Source organism: Coregonus lavaretus, assembly GCF_964263955.1.
Source record: "Coregonus lavaretus genome assembly, chromosome: 10".
Lineage (NCBI taxonomy): Eukaryota > Metazoa > Chordata > Actinopteri > Salmoniformes > Salmonidae > Coregonus > Coregonus lavaretus.
Genome location: NC_139997.1, coordinates 1,161,272 through 1,168,381, shown reverse-complemented (window position 1 = coordinate 1,168,381; position 7,110 = coordinate 1,161,272). Strand labels below are relative to the sequence as shown.

The 7,110-nt window shown below is 51.5% G+C and overlaps 1 protein-coding gene across 1 annotated transcript in view; it reads right to left on the bottom strand.

Annotated features, from left to right (window-relative positions):
• Nucleotides 1-2,335, bottom strand: part of LOC311135785 (paralemmin-1-like) — a gene marked incomplete at its 3' end in the record, with an annotated part of 72,803 nt that extends 70,468 nt beyond the window's left edge. The window contains exon 1 of the mRNA XM_084169827.1: nt 1,878-2,335. The remainder of the gene's footprint in view (nt 1-1,877) is intronic.
• Nucleotides 2,336-7,110: the final 4,775 nt, after the last annotated feature.

Genomic DNA, 7,110 nt, shown 5'->3' with positions numbered 1-7,110 from the left:
CACAAATACAAATACAAATTCCATCTAGACACCGTTGCCCTAGAGCACACAAAAAAGGTACACAGGTAACTTCCACAAAGCTGTGAACGATCTGAGAGACAAGGCAAGAAAGGCCATCAAATGGAACAAAACATTTGACATACCAACATACCAAATATGGGTTCAGTTATAGAACCCATTGCCCTTTATGGTTGTGAGGTCTGGGGTCCGCTCACCAACCAAGAATTCACAAAATGGGACAAACACCAAATTGAGACTCTGCATGCAGAGTTCTGCAAAAACATCCTCAGTGTACAACAAAAAACACCAAATAATGCATGCAGAGCAGAATTAGGCCAATACCCGCTAATGATCAAAATCCAGAAAAGAGCCGTTAAATTCTATAACCACTTAAAAGGAAGTGATTCCCAAACCTTCCATAACAAAGCCATCACCTACAGAGATATGAACATGGAGAAGAGTCCCCTAAGCCAGCTGGTCCTGGGCCTCTGTTCACAAACACAGACCCCACAGAGCCCCAGGACAGCAACACAATTAGACCCAACCAAATCATGAGAAAACAAAAAGAGAATTATTTGACACATTAGAAAGAATTAACAAAAAAACTGAGCAAACTAGAATGCTATTTGGTTTTAAACAGAGAGTACACAGTGGCAGAATACCTGAACACTGTGACAGACCCAAACTTAAGGAAAGCTTTGAATATGTACAGACTCAGTGAGCATAGCCTTGCTATTGAGAAAGGACGCCGTAGGCAGACCTGGCTCTCAAGAGAAGACAGGCTATATGCACACTGCCCACAAAATGAGGTGGAAACTGAGCTGCACTTCCTAACCTCCTGCCAAATGTATGACCATATTAAAGACACATATTTCCCTCAAATTACAGAGATCCACAAAGAATTTGAACACAAACCCAATATTGAAAAACTCCCTTATCTACTGGGTGAAATACCACAGTGTGCCATCACAGCAGCAATATTTGTGACCTGTTGCCACAAGAAAAGAGAACCAGTGAAGAACAAACACCATTGTAAATACAACCCATATTTATGTATATTTATTTTCCCATTTGTACTTTAACTATTTGCACATTGTTACAACACTGTATATATAGGTAATATGACATTTGAAATGTCTTTATTATTTTGGAACTTCTGAGTGTAATGTTTACTGTTCATATTTATTGTTGATTTCACTTTTGTTTACTATCTATTTCACTTGCTTTGGCAATGTTAACACATGTTTCTCATGCCAATAAAGCCCTTAAATTGAATTGAATTGAATTGAATTGAGAAAGAGAGAGGGGGGGGGGGGAGCGAGAAAGAGGGAGAGAGATAGAGAGAGAGGGGGAGAGAGAGAGAGAGGAGGAGAGAGAGAGAGAGAGAGAGAGAGAGAGAAAGAGGGGGAGAGAGAGGGAGAGGGGAGCGAGAGAGAGGGGGGGAGAGAGAGAGAGAGGGAGAGAGAGGAGAGAAAGAGAGATGGGAGAGGGAGAGAGAGAGAGAGAGGAGAGAGAGGGGAGAGAGAGAGGGGGGAGAGAGAGAGGGGAGAGAGCGAGAGAGAGGGGGATTGGGAGAGGGGGAGAGAGAGAGGGAGAGAGAGAGAGGGAGAGAGAGAGAGGGTGAGAGAGAGAGAGAGAGAGAGAGGGGAAGGGAGAGAGAGAGAGAGAAAGAGAGACAGAAGGGGAGAGAGAGCGAGAGGTGAAAAGGGTCCGCCAAAGCCTGTCTCCTGCTTCATTCTATAGCTAAGTATCATTTTTGTCTTTATATGTCATATTATGTCTCTTGCTAGCTAGGGCCATCTACTTTAAGGGCTGTCTGTCTTCGTAGCTGGCCTACTTGGTGTGTGAACTGCAGGTTAGTGTTTTTCGTCAGTAACCTTGTCCTGAAGGCAGCTTTGCATAGAGGTGAAACGAAGACCGTTCTGCCGAGCTGTTCTGCCGAGTTGTTCTGCCGAGTTGTTCTGCCGAGCTGTTCTGCCGAGTTGTTCTGCCAAGATGTTCTGCCGAGTTGTTCTGCCGAGTTGTTCTGCCGAGTTGTTCTGCCAAGTTGTTCTGCGGAGTTGTTCTGCCGAGTTGTTCTGCCGAGTTGTTCTGCCGAGTTGTTCTGCAGAGTTGTTCTGCCGAGATGTTCTGCAGAGTTGTTCTGCCGAGTTGTTCTGCTGAGTTGTTCTGCCGAGTTGTTCTGCTGAGTTGTTCTGCTGAGTTGTTCTGCTGAGTTGTTCTGCCGAGTTGTTCTGCTGAGTTGTTCTGCTGAGTTGTCGGCTTTACATATGCTCCCAGCCCCTTGTCTAAACCCTTCTAATTTAGTGTACCCTGCGCGCACAACCCATGTGGAATTCTGTGTATCTGGCAGCGTTTGGAACTGCCGATCTGCGGTCAAGAACACCGAGTTCATTTCAGCCTGTGCTGCCCTTCAGGACCTTGACTTTTTGGCCCTGACGGAGACATGGATCACCCCAGAGAACACTGCTATTCCAGCTGCTCTCACTTCATCGGATTACAGTGAGCTCCAAAAGTATTGGGACAGTGACAAATGTTTTGGCTCTGTAATCCAGCACTTTGGATTTGAAATGATACAATTCTATTCTTATTTACAATAAAAGTGACTCCCAAATGACACAATACATTATTTACCATTAATTTCTATTGGGCTCATAATAATCTGAAACATGACCAAAACAAACAACAAATGCATCCCAACAAATTTGTAGAGTCACAAGCTTGATGTAGTCAATGTGTGCTATGAGGCAAGGGGACCAAATACATCACTTTTTACTACTTTAATACACATATAAGTGAATGTGTCCCAGTACTTTTGGTCCCCTAAAATGGGGAGACTATGTACAAAAAGTGCTGTAACTTCTAAACAGTTTACACGATATGGATGAAAATAGCTTCAAATTAAAGCTGACACTCCAGGCACTTTGACATCATAGTCATTGTATAATTTCAAATCCAAAATGTGTCACTGTCACAATACCTTTGGAGCTCACTGTATGTGTTCTCTCATAGTCCGAGAGCATCTGGTCGTCACGGTAGTGGCTGGTCATCGCGGTGGTGGCTGGTCATAGCGGTAGTGGCTGGTCATCACGGTAGTGGCTGGTCGTCACGGTGGTGGCTGGTCATCACGGTAGTGGCTGGTCATAGCGGTAGTGACTGGTCATCACGGTAGTGGCTGGTCATCACGGTAGTGGCTGGTCATCACGGTAGTGGCTGGTCATCACGGTGGTGGCTGGTCATCACGGTAGTGGCTGGTCATCACGGTAGTGGCTGGTCGTCACGGTGGTGGCTGGTCATCACGGTAGTGACTGGTCATCACGGTGGTGGCTGGAAATAGCGGTGGTGGCTGGTCATCACGGTAGTGGTTGGTCATCACGGTAGTGGTTGGTCATAGCGGTAGTGACTGGTCATCACGGTAGTGGCTGGTCATCACGGTAGTGGCTGGTCGTCACGGTGGTGGCTGGTCATCACGGTAGTGACTGGTCATCACGGTGGTGGCTGGAAATAGCGGTGGTGGCTGGTCATCACGGTAGTGGTTGGTCATCACGGTAGTGGCTGGTCATCACGGTAGTGGTTGGTCATAGCGGTAGTGACTGGTCATCACGGTAGTGGCTGGTCATCACGGTAGTGGCTGGTCGTCACGGTGGTGGCTGGTCATCACGGTAGTGACTGGTCATCACGGTGGTGGCTGGAAATAGCGGTGGTGGCTGGTCATCACGGTAGTGGTTGGTCATCACGGTAGTGGCTGGTCATAGCGGTAGTGACTGGTCATCACGGTAGTGGCTGGTCATCACGGTGGTGGCTGGTCATCATGGTAGTTGCTGGTCATCACGGTAGTGGCTGGAAATAGCGGTGGTGGCTGGTCATCACGGTAGTGGTTGGTCATCACGGTAGTGTTTGGTCATCACGGTAGTGGTTGGTCGTCACGGTGGTGGCTGGTCATCAAGGTGGTGGCTGGTCATCACGGTAGTGGTTGGTCATCACGGTGGTGGCTGGTCGTCACAGTGGTGGCTGGTCATCACGGTAGTGGCTGATCATCACGGTGGTGGCTGGTCATCACGTGGTGGCTGGTCATAGCGGTGGTGGCTGGTCATCACGGTAGTGACTGATCATCACGGTGGTGGCTGGTCATCATGGTAGTGGCTGGTCATCGCTGTGGTGCTGGTCATCACGGTAGTGGCTGGTCATCACGGTAGTGGCTGGTCATAGCGGTGGTGGGTGGTCATCACGGTAGTGGCTGGTCATAGCAGTAGTGGCTGGTCATCGCGGTGGTGCTGGTCATCACGGTGGTGGCTGGTCATCACGGTAGTGGCTGGTCATTGCGGTGGTGGCTGGTCATAGCGGTGGTGGCTGGTCATAGCGGTGGTGGCTGGTCATCATGGTAGTTGCTGGTCATCACGGTAGGGGCTGGAAATAGAGGTGGTGGCTGGTCATCACGGTAGTGGCTGGTCATCATGGTAGTTGCTGGTCATCACGGTAGTGGCTGGTCATAGCGGTAGTGGCTGGTCATAGCGGTAGTGGCTGGTCATCACGGTAGTGGCTGGTCATCACGGTAGTGGCTGGTCATCACGGTAGTGGCTGGTCATCACGGTGGTGGCTGGTCATCACGGTAGTGGCTGGTCATCACGGTAGTGGCTGGTCGTCACGGTGGTGGCTGGTCATCACGGTAGTGACTGGTCATCACGGTGGTGGCTGGAAATAGCGGTGGTGGCTGGTCATCACGGTAGTGGTTGGTCATCACGGTAGTGGTTGGTCATAGCGGTAGTGACTGGTCATCACGGTAGTGGCTGGTCATCACGGTAGTGGCTGGTCGTCACGGTGGTGGCTGGTCATCACGGTAGTGACTGGTCATCACGGTGGTGGCTGGAAATAGCGGTGGTGGCTGGTCATCACGGTAGTGGTTGGTCATCACGGTAGTGGCTGGTCATCACGGTAGTGGTTGGTCATAGCGGTAGTGACTGGTCATAACGGTAGTGGCTGGTCATCACGGTAGTGGCTGGTCGTCACGGTGGTGGCTGGTCATCACGGTAGTGACTGGTCATCACGGTGGTGGCTGGAAATAGCGGTGGTGGCTGGTCATCACGGTAGTGGTTGGTCATCACGGTAGTGGTTGGTCATAGCGGTAGTGACTGGTCATCACGGTAGTGGCTGGTCATCACGGTGGTGGCTGGTCATCATGGTAGTTGCTGGTCATCACGGTAGTGGCTGGAAATAGCGGTGGTGGCTGGTCATCACGGTAGTGGTTGGTCATCACGGTAGTGTTTGGTCATCACGGTAGTGGTTGGTCGTCACGGTGGTGGCTGGTCATCAAGGTGGTGGCTGGTCATCACGGTAGTGGTTGGTCATCACGGTGGTGGCTGGTCGTCACAGTGGTGGCTGGTCATCACGGTAGTGGCTGATCATCACGGTGGTGGCTGGTCATCACGTGGTGGCTGGTCATAGCGGTGGTGGCTGGTCATCACGGTAGTGACTGATCATCACGGTGGTGGCTGGTCATCATGGTAGTGGCTGGTCATCGCTGTGGTGCTGGTCATCACGGTAGTGGCTGGTCATCACGGTAGTGGCTGGTCATAGCGGTGGTGGGTGGTCATCACGGTAGTGGCTGGTCATAGCAGTAGTGGCTGGTCATCGCGGTGGTGCTGGTCATCACGGTGGTGGCTGGTCATCACGGTAGTGGCTGGTCATTGCGGTGGTGGCTGGTCATAGCGGTGGTGGCTGGTCATAGCGGTGGTGGCTGGTCATCATGGTAGTTGCTGGTCATCACGGTAGGGGCTGGAAATAGAGGTGGTGGCTGGTCATCACGGTAGTGGCTGGTCATCATGGTAGTTGCTGGTCATCACGGTAGTGGCTGGTCATAGCGGTAGTGGCTGGTCATAGCGGTAGTGGCTGGTCATCACGGTGGTGGCTGGTCGTCACGGTGGTGGCTGGTCATAGCGGTGGTGGCTGGTCATCACGGTGGTGGCTGGTCATAGCGGTAGTGGCTGGTCATAGCGGTAGTGGCTGGTCATCACGGTAGTGGCTGGTCATCGCGGTGGTGCTGGTCATCACGGTAGTGGCTGGTCATGACGGTAGTGGCTGGTCATAGCGGTGGTGGCTGGTCATCACGTGGTGGCTGGTCATAGCGGTGGTGGCTGGTCATCACGGTAGTGACTGATCATCACGGTGGTGGCTGGTCATCACGGTGGTGGCTGGTCATCATGGTAGTGGCTGGTCATCGCTGTGGTGCTGGTCATCACGGTACTGGCTGGTCATAGCGGTAGTGGCTGGTCATAGCGGTAGTGGCTGGTCATCACGGTAGTGGCTGGTCATCACGGTAGTGGCTGGTCATCACGGTAGTGGCTGGTCATAGCGGTGGTGGCTGGTCATCACGGTAGTGGCTGGTCATAGCAGTAGTGGCTGGTCATCACGGTGGTGCTGGTCATCACGGTAGTGGCTGGTCATCACGGTAGTGGCTGGTCATCACGGTAGTGGCTGGTCATCACGGTAGTGGCTGGTCATAGCGGTGGTGGCTGGTCATCATGGTAGTTGCTGGTCGTCACGGTGGTGGCTGGTCATCACAGTAGTGGCTGGTCATCACGGTAGTGGCTGGTCGTCACGGTAGTGGCTGGTCATAGCGGTAGTGGCTGGTCATTGCGGTAGTGGCTGGTCATAGCGGTGGTGGCTGGTCATCACGGTAGTGGCTGGTCATCACGGTAGTGGCTGGTCATAGCGGTGGTGGCTGGTCATTGCGGTGGTGGCTGGTCATTGCGGTGGTGGCTGGTCATTGCGGTGGTGGAGTGGAGTGGAGTTTTCTCCACTTCTCTCACCTGTCCATCTCCTCATTTGAATTCCATGCTGTCACTGTCACTTGTCCACTCAAGCTTAGCATTGTTGTCATTGTTGTCATTTATCGCCCACCAAGTGCTCAATGAATTTGACACCTTGATAAGCTAATTTCCTGACGATGGCTCACCACTCATCGCATGTGCGACTTCAACCTCCCGACGCCTGACTTCAACATATTTATTTCCACCTCCTTCTTTCCCTCCTTTCCTCTTTTGACCTCACCCTTTCCCAGTTCCCTCCCACTCACAAGAGAGGCAATATGCTTGACCTCATCTTTAGAGGCTG